Source organism: Stylophora pistillata, chromosome 7 (assembly GCF_964205215.1).
Source record: "Stylophora pistillata chromosome 7, jaStyPist1.2, whole genome shotgun sequence".
NCBI lineage: Eukaryota > Metazoa > Cnidaria > Anthozoa > Scleractinia > Pocilloporidae > Stylophora > Stylophora pistillata.
Window position 1 is genome coordinate 14,450,685 of NC_142525.1, and position 17,413 is coordinate 14,468,097.

The 17,413-nt window shown below is 41.4% G+C and overlaps 2 pseudogenes; both read left to right on the top strand.

Annotated features, from left to right (window-relative positions):
* Window positions 1–17,413, top strand: part of LOC111347438 (fibroblast growth factor receptor homolog 1-like) — a 60,904-nt pseudogene that overhangs the window by 29,400 nt on the left and 14,091 nt on the right.
* On the top strand, window positions 9,901–11,822 carry LOC148726759 (uncharacterized; annotated as a pseudogene).

A 17,413-nucleotide genomic window follows, 5' to 3' on the forward strand; every position in this document is an offset into this window, starting at 1 on the left:
ATCCTCGACGTTTGCGTAGAACTGCTTGTCATAAATTTTCATTTAGATGAGTTTCTGCAAAGGAGGCAACCATTTTCTTGAGAGGGTGATATCAGTGGCAATATCAAATTTATTTTATAACATAGTATTATAATGAATTACCGGCAGTTTGGAGTCTGAGGAAACATTTGCTTGTAACTAACTTAATTATACAGTTGACAACGCCCGCGGGCATGATGAAGCGAATCCTGTGTTCTTCTTGGCTACCCAAGTAGGCAAGATCAGCTCATTTCGCTCGCTCAGGATTGCCCACTTTGATCCCGCGAGAGAAAAAGTGCGTGGAGCGGAATAACTAAGTCCATAACTTTTGGACAATGTAGGCAACGAAGTCACCAAAGACGGTCCAAGACAGTGAAAAAAAAAAGAGAGACTAAACGACCCTCATGGGTTTATTGTGCTACAAACACAGTTGTCTTTCTTTCCTGGCCTTCGAAATAAAAAAGTCATTCCTGATTCTCATTAAAGGGAATTTTTTTTATGTTTCGTTTGAGTCATCATTCACCCTAATTAAGTCAGTCCCAATGACATTTTTGCTTGAAACACTGCTGAGGGTAGATAAATCCTCACCTTAGGTAAGATTTTCTTGTTTTTCAGTGAATGTTGGTCTTGCATCCGAGTTGTTTTGCCAGCATCTCACCATGTTCTGATAACTGGTGTTTGTACAGTTGAATACGGTTTTTAATCGTGAAAATATTGTATTGAAATCAGTCAGGTTTACGATGATCTGTAACGAAATAAAAGTCAAACCAGAAACACAATAACAAAACGACCTGGTAAATAGCATTTCAACTACCGAGCACCATGATTAGAAGCCTTATCATACCTAAAGCGCCAGTCTAAAGCCCTAGAATTTAAATTTTCTAAAATCGCCAACTACTCTGCCTTGTGTTAGAGCGTGAGAGCGCTATTAAATTTTTTACTTTGCAAATCTGAGGAGAACAGTTGGCACATCAAACTCGAATCCATCTCGAAAAGAGTGAGGTTGACGACTTCATTTCCAAAGTTGGCGAGAAAAATTGACAAAATATCAGCTGTTAACCGTCGAACAGACTCAACATTTAATTTACTTCACGCGAGTTCACGCCTATCGTTACTTATTTGTTATAACATATTCTTTTGTGCTAATGAAGTACACAGCCGGTATAAACTTAAAGAAAAAAGGACAACAAAGTAGAAGCTGATGGAATAAAGACAACCTCTTATCGGTAAGTAACCTGCAGAGCAGGCGTCATTTGGACGAGCGTGTGCTCTGTATCTTCTTAGCGAAATATGGCTGCCATCTTTGAATTTAACGGCAGCGAAAGACTAGGGAGAGAAAAAATTGCACTAAGGGGGAGAGTGACAGCAAAAAATGAGGAGAGGGACTGGGGTGGGGGAGTGAATATTGAGAGCGAGTGCTCAGTATCACTTCTTAGCGAAATATGGCCGCCATCTTCGATTTTTAAGGCAGAGGAAGGCTGGGGAGAGAAAAAAGTGGACTCTGCCAAATCAAATTCGCTCCGACGAAGGGCTAACGCTCGAAACGTCACCTTTTATAATCTTAACGGTGGCCAATTTACCATTTAAACTTTGTTGATATATTCAAATTATTAGCAAATTAAATATGGTTGTTACAGTCGTCTGAAGGTCGATCACAGGCCGGACAATCTCTGATGGGAAAGTAATACTGCTGGCTTCGCAAGCGAAAAAACCAACGAATTATCATTTACTGTTCTAGTATAGAATGTTTTTAACTCCTGTAATTGTCAGGATACTGAAATACTTCAATAATATTACTTCAAATTGTTTGTTGCTTTGTTCGCAATTTCCACGTCCCTGACCGAAAGGAAATAAAAGATGCTAAAATAAATTAAGAGATGTACTGTGGGACTCAATGCATGGGTTGTTGTTTCCTGCCTCCCGGTTAGCTGAATTGGTAGAGCGCCGGACTGTTGTGCGGGAAGTCGTGAGTTCAAATCCGGCCGGACCAACACTCAGGGTCTTTAAATAACTGAGAAGAAAGTGCTGCTTTTGTAATAATATCTGCAAGTGGTTAGACTTTCTAGTCTTCTCGGATGGGGACGATAAATGGAGGTCGCGTCGCACAAGCCCTTGTATGTGATAAAAAAATTTGTGGGACGTTAAAGAACCCTCACACTGTTCGAAAAGAGTAGGGCACGTAGTGCCCGGTGTTGTGGTCTATCTTTGTGTAGTGTCTATCAAATTGATGGGGGGTACTGCACCTTTTAAAGAAATATAGAAAGAGCGCAATATAAATTAGGAATTCATTCATTCATTCATTCTCATTAAGTCAAATATACGACAGCTGTAATGTCTCTCTTTACACGACACCGAAATCAACCTACAACATGTAACAAAATTGAGCCGCGGGAGAAGGGAGGTGGAAGGGAGAAATAACTGCTAGTGTTGGTGCTCCATATGTTTAAAAATTATAACCCCCCTTGAAATGGGCTTTCAGCTAGCTTAGCAGCAAGAAAAGGGTAAAAAACAAAGTTATTCAAAATTCAAATTCTCCCTTACCACCCCATCTTAATGGAGAGACGATGTGCATGTGCACTTTGCACTGATTTCCCGCCTGCTCAGTTGGAGGCGTCTGTCTAATTTCGTGTCGTACAAAAAAAATAAAAAAACAAAAAAAAGTGCAAAAGTTATGGAGTGAAAAAGAAAATAGAACCAAAATGTAGATTGACATGGGGATTGACTGCGGATTCGCTCGTGTTTATTTATAGGATACTAAGTCCCTTGCCCGAAAAAAAATTTCAAGAAACAACAATGAATCAGGAAAGGCGTACAAAAACCGGCAATTGGAAGAGAGATATTCGCTCTACATGGAACATTTCGAAGGATATCTCCATTTACATGTGAGCAAAAGTAAGTGTTTCTTTCCATTAATCTTTTGAAGGTCGCTAGATACTTACAAATAGAAAAATGAAGCACAATTGCAAAAAAGTAAATTTTCATCGATGTCTTTTTTCTCAAGATATGTAAGGCCATCGATAGCCAAATTTCACATTGGTCGCCGCCAGAAAAAAATTAACAGTATCTAAAAGCATATTCTATGGAAACCCGTGGCAGAAGACTGCCCAGGGTAAAAAAACTCTGCACCAAGTACAAGAATGCAAATGCTGTCTCTTAACAACACCAGTAGAGAGTAGCCTCTTCAAAAGAGCACAGGTTGTGTGGCGAGCAGAAGGGAGGCATTCACAGAAGTAAAAAGTCGAGCCAAAGAGCTTTCAGGAAAAAAATCTTCAAACGAACACAAAAGGAAGTGAAAAACGTAGGGTCAGTGATATATAAGGAATTCGACTCTGTATGTAAGGAGCGAGTGGGAAAGTCCTTTGGAGAAGTAATGTCCATGGTTCCCGAGGCTGGGTTGACAAAGAAAGTTTCACCTGTTGAACCTAAAAAGAAATCCGTAAAGGAGAGAAAATTTAAAAAAAAATGTAGAAAATTCCTGGAAAAAAAATTTCAACCCTTGATGTCAACCTTCACCTGGCTCAACGAACATCTTTCGCAGCCAGGAAAAGGCCTAGAGCACCTAATGCTGGATGTGAACGACTGGAAGACTGTGAAATTGTCTGAGAAGGCCAGGAAGTACCAAATAAGAAGAAAAGGGGCAAGCGTTCCACCACCCAATGCTGGGCAGGTTTTGAAGGAGTACCTAAAGTCCCTGGGAGTCAACACTGATACATTTGATCAGAAAAAGAGTAAGTAGTTCGTCGTTATCAACATCAGCAAATTAAATATTGTGCATTAAGATCCGTGTCACTCTGTACTCTAACAGACACTTAAGGTATACACGTAAACCCTTCCATACATACAAAGATCTTTTTAAAGAAAAAAAACTGACATCTAAATCAGATTCATAATCAAGTTTAAAGTCTTCCTAATCCATAATATAATTTGTAATTACTAATGAGATGGCTAGTTGAAACAAGAAATTCAGCAGCTATAAAGCCACCTCAAAACATTTACGAGCTACAACTGCCTTCTCTTGAGAATTATCTATAACTAATATAGCCAATCCTCTTACATGCATGTAATCACTTAATGGTCAGTCAGTCAATTATGCTTGATAACATTTATCCCAGGATTTATACCTTACTGCTTATAATGAGACTCCATTACACTTGACCAGATTCCAGGAGAAGAGGAATGAACACCACCAGGAGCTGAGATCTCTCTTTGCTTTAGAAGAGAAACAAATTATTACTACCCCCTAAACACTCCATTACCTCACTCCTTGTCCCTTTTTGCCTTATCGGCTCTTAAAAATTTGTGATATATCAAAGCCATCATATGCTGTAAGAAATGCATATTAATTATGAATAACCTACAAAATCCAAAGGACATGTACCGCAGGTGTATTCCCACTTTACTCAAGTAAAACACAGTAATCTGACCTTTATGCTTACAAAAACAACGACAGCAAGACAAAAAAAGAAACCACAAAATCAATAAAACAAACTAACAAGTGGGTTTTGTGAAAACTTAATATAAATGAAACTATTAATATATTTTTCATGTGTATATGTGTTGTCTAGGACCGAGAATTCGAAGGGCAATAAAAAAGCAAGACGGCGGGGAGATTTCCATGCCTTTTCATCGACCAAACAGCCAAATCGGTCAAGAAATACTGGATAAGATAGCTGCAGGGCAGTTCAACGTGGGTATACCAGTACTGTAAACTAAATGCATCAAACTTATCCTTACACCAGAGGAAAAAATTGAGAAGCGCCCTTGCAAGTTGACGGCACAAAAGTATCCCTTGTTTGAAAAAAGAGAGAGATGCTTCAAAAGAAATGAAAATCACTAGGACTGATGTCAAATTGTCCCTGACATGTTGGAAATAATGTAACAGCTCTAGATAAAGCTTTAGTCCCAATTATGTCATGGCCATGGGTTTTCCAAGACACATAAATAAGCGATTCACCAGATAAGGTGACGTCCCACGCCAAATGTAACTGATCAAGGGATCCACAATCTAATTCTTGGACCGTTCTTTGAACTAAGTGGGCCAACTTGAGGTGTGGGAATGGTTGCTTCCACAGTAAAGTAGTACACATGCATACTGAGTTTGTGCTAATGAATTTAAAAACAGTTACTTTAAGTGCGTGAGGGTTTGAATGTGTATCAAGTTTTACACAAAAAAAAGCATTTACTGGCTACAAGAAACAGATTTAATTGAGAAACTCGAACAATATCATGCCCAATATGATAAACTTAGAGTTCAGATCTTAAACAAAATACAAACCGGCATTTTTAAAAATCATTATGTAATTTGTCTTGGCCAAGAAAATAAAAAGAATTTTTAAATAAAACTGCACAGACACAAGCACAGTCTTCCTTAATCCTAATTATTCAAAAATATACATAATTCACAGGAAAAGAAAGATTATAAATTAACAATCTGATTGATGGGCACTTATTGGCATGATCGATCAATCAGGGTACCCCATATTTACATCAGTAAATGAAAAGAAACAGCTTCTGGATTCAACAATAACATGAAATTAGAAGTAGCAACGTGAAAACAATCGAAATATGCTCACAGTGACAAGATTTTAGGGTGATACATACATACATACATAAATTTTATTTATAGTTGAGTTTTAGAGTAGCTAATGAGTTAGTATCTTCGAGCTCAAACCACATAAAAAAAGTAATGTATAAATACGCATATGATGATATATATAAAAATAAAATGATATAATGATAATAATGATAATAATGTTAATAATAATAATAATAATAACAATAACAAACACGAAAAGGTAAAGAAAATAAATATTATATACAATTCTCAATCTTAAGTTTAAGTATGTCAAGCAAAAAAGAATCTATGTAAGGGTAACATCCTATCTTTTGGTTTTAAAGTCTGCAAAGAAACAAGTATGAAAAGAGTTTGGTAGTGCATTCCACTGCTTAGCTGAAAAGTAAGAAGAGGAGTTAAGACCATTGGTAGTTGTTTAGGTTTATTACGTGAAAGAATGTAGTTGCCACGGAGATTGTGGGAAAAGGAATATGAACTTGAAGCCATGTTTTGATTCTTAAATGTACAATTTAACATAGCTTTACATGCACTAGGTATACGACATTATACTATCACCCTCTAAAAATCTAAAACTTTATGATATTGTCAAACTTGATATGTTGATATATCAAGATTGGTGAATTGTGGTAGTGTTAACTAAAGTCGACATTTTAAAAACTGTATCTCACTTCAGATCTTTAATATGACGGCTTCTCCATTTCTTCAACTGCGCAACCACATTTCAAAGTAAGTTATTAAACATTAAACTGCAGGGGAACCCATTAAGTAAGATAAACAATGATTTAAATTCAGATATAAATCGATGAATTATATGCGTTCAGTCATACTGACGGCTTGACTCTTTGCAAATTGTTCACGTTATGAAAGTAAAGATTCCTACCCACAGCCAGAAACGACTGCTGGGCATTGGAAAAAAAACCCTAGTAGACTACCACGCACAACAGCTTCATAATTTCCAGTGATCAGAGGCCATTAATCAGAGATTCCCAATAGAAAATGGACAGAATGTGAAATGTGAACTACTGCACTTTGTGTCTCTACTGTCACAGCTGTGTTTAAGGGTCCAGCTCTTGGTTTTTGGCTTGAAAAGGGCTAGCGGGTGAGCGTTCAGTATTAATATGGTGAAAATCATAGCTACCATCTTTGATTTTTTCAGCTGCGGTAGGCTGGGGAGAAATAGAGATTTGTACGGGGAGGGTGGGGGGCTGGGGCAATGGATGTTACGCCTGTCCTCGCCCCTTGGGTCGAACCTTCCGTTTCAGATCTTTAGGACAGTAGGGAGTTTAAGCAAATCACTACGGCTGGCGCTGCTACGGCTACCGGAAGTAAAATTTTCCAGATACGAGTCATTGCGCATGTCAGTGGTTCTCCTCCAGCCGTAGTGGGAAATCCTTCTATACGAGTGGGAAGGTTTTGGCGTAGTCTGTGGTACGTGAACTTATGTCGCTTCTCTCTTCGCCTTATACATTCTCCTGAGCAACTTAAACTATTGAAATACACTTAACATCTTTAAAAGTAGCTTATTGTGAATATTTATCAAGCTTGCTGTCCCTTACCGAGTGAATCTGCCTTTATTTTTGTAGCCGGGTTTGTCGAAGGATCGAAGCAGTGTGCACATGGAGAACGCAGCGAACGCCAGGAGAAATACATAAGTAGAAAGTCTAACTTTTCCTTTTCAAACCTCAAAGACTACTTGAAATTCAAATAGCTGAAGCCGAGGAATGACGAGGGTTATGAAGGACCCTGTAGAAACGTTGTTGTGGTGTTTATACGCTCCAAACTGGCAATTTTACAACACGTAAGCTTAAATATTTTAATTCACTCATTCACTGTGCACAAGATCGTTTACAATTTTTTTTCCAAACGTCGGAATCCCTCGTCTCTTTGAACGAAGTCATTTTGAGTTTTTAGACGTGCAAAAACTACCGCGAAGCCGCTTATTGGTTTTAAACTTCTCAGCCGTACTAGGTTTGTAGTTCGCGTTGCTTAAAGTTTAATTTTGGCGGGCTACGGCGACGTACTCTCCCCAAGCCTCGTCAACCATGGTAGCGGTAGCAGCACCAGCCGTAGTGATTTGCTTAAACTCCCTAGTATTGGTTCAATTGTGGCGATGATAGGCAAGACTTCCGCGCAGCTCCATATTTGGTCATTATGCATACAGTTATTAGAACTTCCGGTCCAAATGATTTGTGTTCCGTTTGCGTTGTTTATTTGTTACGATGATGTTTTCAGCGTTTCCAGTTTACGGAGCAACTACAGAATACAGGGCCATTGAGGTCCACCTTGTCGGCATGCTTTGAAGAACGAGGCAGAAAACAAAAGGATGTACTCATCCTTAGAAAACACAGACGTTTCTAAAATGATTTCCCATTTGATATCTATCTTGCTATGGATTTCACTCGTGCCTCAACTTGCAAGTAACGTATCGTAACGGTAACATATCGACTACTGTCATTGTCTACGTACCTTCTTCTTCCATACTGGACCCAGGTTATCTTCCAGTGTAGTCAAAAATTTGACCCGGAAAGTAAGTTTTCAATATGACTTTCCCCATAATTTGTTATGCATAAATCTCTGGGATCAGAGGAAACAGTGGCAGAAGCAGTGGATTACCTTTGCGACTTTGGCTTTGTTTTAGGATGATATAGGGTTACACTGTACTGAAATGATTAAAATTTCCGATGATTTTTATATGAAAAAGTAGCAGATTGCTCTACCAGATAGAGCTGATACAACGTTTGACTCAAGTTTAGGGGCAAAAAGCCCTTCTTGGATGAAATTAAGAGCCTTTTGCAAGTACAAACGAGGCCTCCAAAAATGGGCTAAACTCGACCTTCGAATGACGCTAATCGTACGTGAGTTGAATTTAATTAATTTTCTCAAATACAAAAGAATTTTTCAACAGACTACATATGTCTTGGCTTGTTTTACCTATAGGCCTACTTAATACTTGACTATGAGCTAATTCAATTTTTTGACTGTTGCCGGTGAATGTTTGAGTTTTCGTGACAACCTCTCTTAAAAGCAGTAATTAAGAGCCATTTAACCGCTAGACCACCCATGTGGACGGGCTCGAACGGAAGTGGTAATCACAGATTTCGTCGAGCACTTTACGACTACATAAATTAGCTCGCGGAATTCTCTCTTACTACAAGTTAGAATTAAATTCAGTTAGTAACACTGTTACGTATCTGAACTTGTTTGTGTGTCCTTTTAAGCTACGCAGTATGTCTGAAATGACCAGCGTGCCCGATTTAATTCCTTAAGTTTGATCTTCTCCCCGCTGCGCCGTTCATGACCTGATTCAACGAGAATTATCGAGGAGGTGCCTTCCGATTACCATTGACGTGGTTTTTTAGCCTGACTTACGACTGCATTTTGAGAACTCTTTCTCACAAACTGGTCAGTTATTTCCATTGATATTTAAATTAAGGCCGAGTTGAAAGCATCTCGTAAGCGCTTTCGACTAAACCTGTGAAAATTTACCCTTCCGATCGCTTTCCACACGGGTGATTTTAGCCAAATATCAATTTTGGCTTGTGGGGACGCAATAAAAGAGAATCGGAGAACAACCACACTATTTTTTGAAACATGTATCCTAAAGCCTTTCATGGGTAAAAAATAGCAGAAAACTCTTTTTAGACGGGAAATTGAGTGGACTTACCTCGGCAAGAGCGGCAATTAAAATTGTTGATGTGAAGATATTTAAAGTACCCCTTCAGAATGTGGAAGTGTCACATGGTATAAACCTTCTCTGGTGAGGACAACACGGAATCTTAATGAAGTACTCCCCCCTGCCATTGTTTGGGTTTATGAAACATATTCTGCTACACTGGAATGGAACTACAAACTGACATCAGGTTTATTTGGAGCTGTTTTAAATTTCAATGTTGCTGGTATAGTGAATATTCAATCAAATGGACAAGCTGGTGCTGTTAATGAAAATTTTAAGGGGCGGTTCAATAAAATCTCAACTCCAGGCAGAGTCTCTCTGATTATCTCCCAAGTGACCGCTGCTGACAATAAGGCTAATGAAGAATTTAGCTGTAAGTTAGTTGATTCCAATGCTGACACTTGGAAACGAGCAATTCAGGTGCAAGTCTTAAGTAAGATTGACAGTGTTTCTGATTTTTAGAGGTGCACACCAAAACTATAATACACTGACACCAAGTACTGTCCTCAGGATCTTGGACTTGTATTTCAGGATATCTCATCGACGATTATGTTTTGCACTAAGTTGTTCCCTAGCTACCTGAAAATGCTACCTGAGAAATGTGCTAACTATTATTAATGTGCGCTGGGCGAAAATGGGGATCGGGGCGTATTTCTTGAAGGGAATGGTAGACGTCTGGAGCTCTGCTTTCAGTCTAAATGCACAATTTTCTCTGGGTGGTGAAGGTATTTTCGGAGTGCGGTCATCGGAGTTATGCGAACCGCTAAGGAAACGGCTCTTTGGTGAGTTTTACATTTCTTAAATTCAGGTTCAACATTCAAGCGTGACAATTGCAATTGACTAAGTGTCCATTCACAGGATAAAGTGTTATTTCTCAACTTTCCCATAGCCATGTTGTGAAGTAGCTAACGTAAACTACTGAATTAGTTTATGGTTACATTGCTGTAACGTCAACGAGGGAGAAGTTGAACAAATTCCTGATTTCAAGAGATATAAGTCAAATTCACCACTCCCTGGAAACACCATGGGCAGAGGCTTCCGAGCCAACAAAAAGGCTTTCTGCTAGAAAGGTACGACGGGTAGTTAATGCATGCTTGGATGATATTGTTCCTAGGGAGACTGAGACTTTATTGTCTTCACTGGTTAAATCAAAGCTTGAAGAAAGTGCTATCGACTCCTCTCTTATGGAATGTTTGGCCGAATGTTACAACAACGCAGGCCATTGGAGCTCTCAAAGGCAGATTTTGTCCATCATGGCGGATAAGGTGAATTTCAAAGATTTGCAGAGATGGATACCGGATTTGTCCAGGTATCGTTTCAACATTGCTAGACATCATTTCTTACTCCACGGTAGAGGTGCGAACGTACAATCTGTTAAAGGCACAAGAATGTACATTGCGCCAGAGAAACTTGATCATTTTTTGTCGTTCATCACCAGTACCCACATAGTTCAAGACTTGCCCTTTGGGAAGAAAACTATGAAACTGTCCTCAAATACGGAAATAGAGGTTCCCAATGTTGTTCGAAGTCTTATCCCTGAGCATATGGTCCCTCAGTATCTAAGCTACTGCAGTGAAGTAGACTTTATACCAATGAGTCGCAGCACCCTATTGAAAGTTCTCAGTGTATGTTCCACATCCGCGAGGAAATCTCTGCAAGGTTTGGACTATGTTTCAGCTGCAGGCGCCAAAGCTTTTGACGAACTAGAAGAAGCGATTGACAAGCTTGGAGATAATTATCTAGGAGGTTTCACGTGGCCAAGGTGCAGAAAGAGAAATTTCATCCAGCGAAACGCTACTTAAAAGGTGACTATAGGGTAACATTGTTTCTGTCGAGGATGTTTTAACTTTCTTGGTTTTTCTTCCACTTTAGTGTACCTTAAAGGGATAATAAGCCATAACGGATTTAAGACAGTAACATTCTGGAAAGATAGACATATTTGGTATGTTCGTAATGCCTTTCTCCCATGGAACGAAAATAGAAACACCGAGTTTCTTGGCACTATGGTGCTTGAATTTGTGGCCGAAAAAACTGTGATAGGTAATGCGAGGAATGACTTATGTCGTGTCGTGATATTTTAGAATCTATGAACATTGATATCAGAGTCAAAGTTACCCGTGTATACGTTTTTCTTATGCCAGGTTGGTACATTGTGCTTTCATGTTCACTTATTAGTAGATACTCAATAGTTACTTGTGTTTTTAAGGTTCACGTATCTAAAGATTCGACGGTCGCTGATCATTGTCGGACATATGCCCTCATTTATCCTCAAGATAAGAATTACACCACAGTCTGTAATCATGAACACTTTTCAAACTGCGATAGATGCGAGCTTCTCCCAACATTATTTCGCAAGGTTAGGTCAGTTATTGGCAGCATTAATTGTAGCGCTGAAGAACGAAACGAGCTGGAGTATGAAATCTCACAGTCAATTCAGAGTATTGGAGCTTAGAAGGCCCACCCTGTTGGCGCTATAAATCAGGACTCCGCAAGACATGAAATTCTGGAAGATCTTGATACACAGGCAGATGTTAGTTGTTATGGACTGGGCGATGAAGTTTCTGCTGAGAAAATTTCCTGAAAGCCAAAGCGACTGGTTCGGAAAACGCGGCATACCCTGGCATATCAGTGTAGCATTGAGAGGGAATGTAAACAATTAAACTGAATTGTTGACTTTCTTTCATGCCTTCGAAAGCTGTAAACAGGAAAGCTCCACTGTACTAGCCATTATTGATGACGTCTTTCGTCAACTAAAGGAAATCATGCCAGAGGTCAACTCTGTTTATACGCGGAGTGATAACGCAGGATGCTATCATTGCGCGTTTACATTACTTTCAGTCTACCATGTTGCCAGCGAGCATGCAATGGAACTAGAGCGTTTTGACTTTTCCGACCCTCAAGGCAGAAAAGGATCTTGTGATCGTAGGGCCGCTACAATTAAAAGTCACGTGCGCACCCATCTCAATTCTGGCAACTACATAGAGACAGCCTCACAAATGATGAAGGCCATTGAGTCATCTAGCGGAATTGCTGGTGTCCGGGTGACGGTGAGCAGGCCACAACCAACTGCAAAGTCCATTCCAGTAAAATGGGAGGGCGTTAGTTTCATTAACAACATTGGCTATACCAAGGAAGGTTTGCATGTTTGGAGAGCTTATGGAATTGGCTCTGGCAAATTTTTACCCTGTAGCAACTTCCGCCCACAAGTTGGGAGCCTTCCTCAGCTAAACAAACAGAAACGGAGTTCCACTGCTGAAGCATCTTTCCAAACTGCCAAAGCCAGAAGTACACCAACGCAAAAACCGGTTTTAGAAGAGGCTCCACAGAACAGAAATAACAGCGACGACGAAGAAAGCTGTAAAGACAAAGGAAGATATCTGCTTTTTTGTCCAGAAGAGGGATGTGTCAAGTCCTTTCAACAATACTCATCGCTAGAAAAACATCTGGACTGTGGTAAACACCAGTATGCTCTTGAACAGGAAACACTGTACGACAAGGCAATGACCATGGACGCCACCAAACTGTAGCGTGGTGCTGGCGTCCTACCAGAAATAGTTGATGAAGGTGCACGTATGTCAGTGGAGGATGATGGTTCCATGCTACCGATGGGATGGGCTCTTAAGTCAGCAGGAGTACAAAGAAAGAATCTCACGGTGGCGCAGAAAAGCTATCTGACTGAAGTCTTTGAAGTTGGAGAACACACTGGGGAAAAAGCAGATCCAACGAGCGTCTAAAAGGCAATGCGTAAAGTAAAGCATAGTGACGGCTCTAATATCTTCGACAAGAGCGAGTATCTCACACCACAACAAATAGCCGGATTTTTTCTCGCTTGTCAGCAAAGAAAACGTATAGCGTGGAAAAATCCAGTGAGGAAGAAGAACTAGAAAGAGTGAGCTGCTAACAGAGAAGGCATTCGAAGAAATGTCCAACGAAGTAACGAAAGCGTTAGCTCCTCAGCATCCCATCATGTACGAGATATACAACATCTGTGAAATCGTAGATCAGTCTAAGCTAGCGAAGTTTTCGATACGAACACTGCAGAACATCTGTGCTGCCTTAGACTAGATGTAGCATCTATGACTGGCAAGCGCAAGCAGCCTTATATTGAAATGATTGAAGGCGTTGTAGCCAGGTGTGGCTGTCAAACTAGTACAGAGTAGTAGTAAGGCTGACCAGAATATGGAGAGATTAACCTACAAAACAGTCAGCGATGTCTTAAATGTCTTTCTTGAGGTAAAATGAAATTGATAGCTCTATTTGGTGTTATGTGTGTCGTCTTAGGACTTTTTTAGGGACACTCTTTCAAGTGTGACGACGGACGGGAGTTGTAAAGTGTATCGTCACATTATCCTGGTAGCTTTTTACGATAGAAGCCAGGAAGAAAGCCAACAGAAGGAAAAGTGCAAGAGGAAATGTAATAAGTTGTCATAGATTAGTTTGGTCCGTGGAGAGAAACGGAATCACAGCCACGCCCACAAAGGGAGAATCTTGTCCATCCTCCAACAGATTTAAAGATCTCTCAGAAAGTTTAAAGGGGGTAATATAATGTAAAATATTTTCAAGCTATTCCATGACTTACAATTTAAGGTCAATCATTAGAAATCTTCCAATTTCATTTTTAAAACTATTTTTTTACCACATCACGTGATCAACTGCGCCCTATTTTATCGAGAAATCCTTCGAATCGAAACGCCCACTGGGCAGAGAGCAAACCGTTCTCCTTTTGTAGTTCCAAACAGTGGCTAAAAATAATATTCTTGAGAAAACAGTAAGAAGGAAAGAAGTCTTATGCTTGTCGTCCTGACGAAAACTTAAGTTAGAGAAGTACCGGCACTAGTCGATGAACATCACTTGCACCTGCCAATTGTAACGATTGTGAGAGTGAGAGTGAGGAGAGTGAGAGTGAGGAAAGTAAGAGTAAAGAGAGTGAGAGTGAGGAGAGTGAGAGTGAGGAAAGTAAGAGTAAGGAGAGTGAGAGTGAGGAGAGTGAGAGTGCGGAGAGTGAGAGTGAGCAAAGTAGGAGTGAGGAAAGTGAGAGTGAGGAGAGTGAGAGTGAGGAGAGTGAGAGTGAGGAGAGTGAGAGTGAGGAAAGTAGGAGTGAGGAAAGTGAGAGTGAGGAGAGTGAGAGTGCGGAGAGTGAGAATGAGGAGAGTGAGAATGGGAAGAGTGAGAGTGAGGAAAATAAGATTATGGAAAGTGAGAGTGCAGAGAACGAGAGTGAGGAGAGTGAGATTGAGGAAGGTGAGAGTGAGGAAAGTGAGAGTGAAGAGAGTGAGAGTGAGGATGAGTGAGAGTAACTATAGTGGGAGTAAGAAAACTAAGAGTGAGGACAGTGAGGGTGAGGAGAGTAAGAGTGAGGAAAGTAACAGTGAGGAAAGTGAGAGTGAGGAGAGTGAGAGTGAAGAAAGTAAGAGTGAGGAAAGTGAGAGTAAGGAGAGTGAGAGAGTGGAGAGTGAGAGTAAGGAGATTAAGAGTGAGAAAAGGGAGAGTAAGGAGAGTGAGAGTGAGGAAAGTGAAAGTGAGGAGAGTGAGAGTGAGGAGAGTGAGAGTGAGGAAAGTGAGAGTGAAGAAAGTAAGATTGAGGAGGGTGAGAGTGAGGAGAGTGAGAGTGAGGAAAGTGAGAGTGAGGAGAGTGAGAGTGAGGAGAGTGAGAGTGAGGAGAGTAAGAGTGAGGAGAGTGAGAGTGAGGAGAGTGAGAGTAAGGAGGGTGAGAGTGAGGAAAGTAAGAGTGAGGAGAGTGAGAGTGAGGAGAGTAAGAGTGAGGAGAGTGAGAGTGAGGAGAGTGAGAGTGAGGAAAGTAAGAGTGAGGAGAGTGAGAGTGAGGAGGGTCAGAGTGAGGAAAGTGAGAGTGAGGAGAGTGAGAGTGAGGAGAGTGAGAGTGAGGAGAGTGAGAGTGAGGAAAGTAAGAGTGAGGAGAGTGAGAGTGAGGAGAGTGAGAGTAAGGAGAGTAAGAGTGAGGAAAGTAAGAGTGAGGAGAGTGAGAGTGAGGAGAGTGAGAGTGAGGAAAGTAAGAGTGAGGAGAGTAAGAGTGAGGAGAGTGAGAGTGAGGAGAGTGAGAGTAAGGAGAGTAAGAGTGAGGAAAGTAAGAGTGAGGAGAGTGAGAGTGAGGAGAGTGAGAGTGAGGAAATTAAGAGTGAGGAGAGTGAGAGTGAGGAAGGTGAGAGTGAGGAAAGTGAGAGTGAGGAGAGTGAGAGTGAGGAGAGTGAGAGTGAGGAGAGTAAGAGTGAGGAGAGTGAGAGTGAGGAGAGTGAGAGTCAGGAGAGTGAGAGTGAGCAAAGTAAGAGTGAGGAAAGTAAGAGTGAGGAGAGTGAGAGTGAGGAGAGTAAGAGTGAGGAGAGTGAGAGTGAGGAGAGTGAGAGTCAGGAGAGTGAGAGTGAGGAAAGTAAGAGTGAGGAGAGTGAGAGTGAGGAGAGTAAGAGTGAGGAGAGTGAGAGTGAGGAGAGTGAGAGTCAGGAGAGTGAGAGTGAGGAGAGTGAGGAGAGTGAGAGTGAGGAAGTGAGGAGAGTGAGAGTGAGGAGAGTAAGAGTGAGGAAAGTAAGAGTGAGGAGAGTGAAAGTGAGGAAAGTAAGAGTGAGGAGAAAGAGAGTGAGGAAAGCGAGAGTGAGGAGAGTGAGAGTGAGGAAAGTGAGGAGAGTGAGAGTGAGGAGAGTGAGGAGAGTGAGAGTGAGGAGAGTAAGAGTGAGGAGAGTGAGAGTGAGGAGAGTGAGAGTAAGGAGGGTGAGAGTGAGGAAAGTAAGAGTGAGGAGAGTGAGAGTGAGGAGAGTGAGAGTGAGGAAAGTAAGAGTGAGGAGAGTGAGAGTGAGGAGAGTGAGAGTGAGGAAAGTAAGAGTAAGGAGAGTGAGAGTGAGGAGGGTGAGAGTGAGGAAAGTGAGAGTGAGGAGAGTGAGAGTGAGGAGAGTGAGAGTGAGGAAAGTAAGAGTGAGGAGAGTGAGAGTGAGGAGAGTGAGAGTAAGGAGAGTAAGAGTGAGGAAAGTAAGAGTGAGGAGAGTGAGAGTGAGGAGAGTGAGAGTGAGGAAAGTAAGAGTGAGGAGAGTAAGAGTGAGGAGAGTGAGAGTGAGGAAAGTAAGAGTGAGGAGAGTGAGAGTGAGGAGAGTGAGAGTGAGGAAATTAAGAGTGAGGAGAGTGAGAGTGAGGAGGGTGAGAGTGAGGAAAGTGAGAGTGAGGAGAGTGAGAGTGAGGAGAGTGAGAGTGAGGAGAGTAAGAGTGAGGAGAGTGAGAGTGAGGAGAGTGAGAGTGAGGAGGGTGAGAGTGAGGAGAGTGAGAGTGAGGAGAGTGAGAGTGAGGAAAGTAAGAGTGAGGAAAGTAAGAGTGAGGAGAGTGAGAGTGAGGAGAGTAAGAGTGAGGAGAGTGAGAGTGAGGAGAGTGAGAGTGAGGAGAGTGAGAGTGAGGAGAGTGAGGAGAGTGAGAGTGAGGAAAGTGAGGAGAGTGAGAGTGAGGAGAGTAAGAGTGAGGAAAGTAAGAGTGAGGAGAGTGAAAGTGAGGAAAGTAAGAGTGAGGAGAGTGAGAGTGAGGAAAGTGAGAGTGAGGAGAGTGAGAGTGAGGAAAGTAAGAGTGAGGAAAGTAAGAGTGAGGAGAGTGAGAGTGAGGAGAGTGAGAGTCAGGAGAGTGAGAGTGAGGAAAGTGAGGAGAGTGAGAGTGAGGAGAGTAAGAGTGAGGAGAGTGAGAGTGAGGAGAGTGAGAGTGAGGAGAGTGAGAGTGAGGAGAGTGAGGAGAGTGAGAGTGAGGAAAGTGAGGAGAGTGAGAGTGAGGAGAGTAAGAGTGAGGAAAGTAAGAGTGAGGAGAGTGAAAGTGAGGAAAGTAAGAGTGAGGAGAGTGAGAGTGAGGAAAGTGAGAGTGAGGAGAGTGAGAGTGAGGAAAGTGAGGAGAGTGAGAGTGAGGAGAGTGAGAGTGAGGAGAGTGAGAAGAGTGAGAGTGAGGAAAGTAAGAGTGAGGAGAGTGAGAGTGAGGAGAGTGAGAGTGAGGAGAGTGAGTGAGGAGAGTGAGAGTGAGGAGAGTGAGAGTGAGGAAAGTAAGAGTGAGGAGAGTGAGAGTGAGGAGAGTGAGAGTAAGGAGAGTGAGAGTGAGGAAAGTGAGAGTGAGGAGAGTGAGAGTGAGGAGAGTAAGAGTGAGGAAAGTAAGAGTGAGGAGAGTGAAAGTGAGGAAAGTAA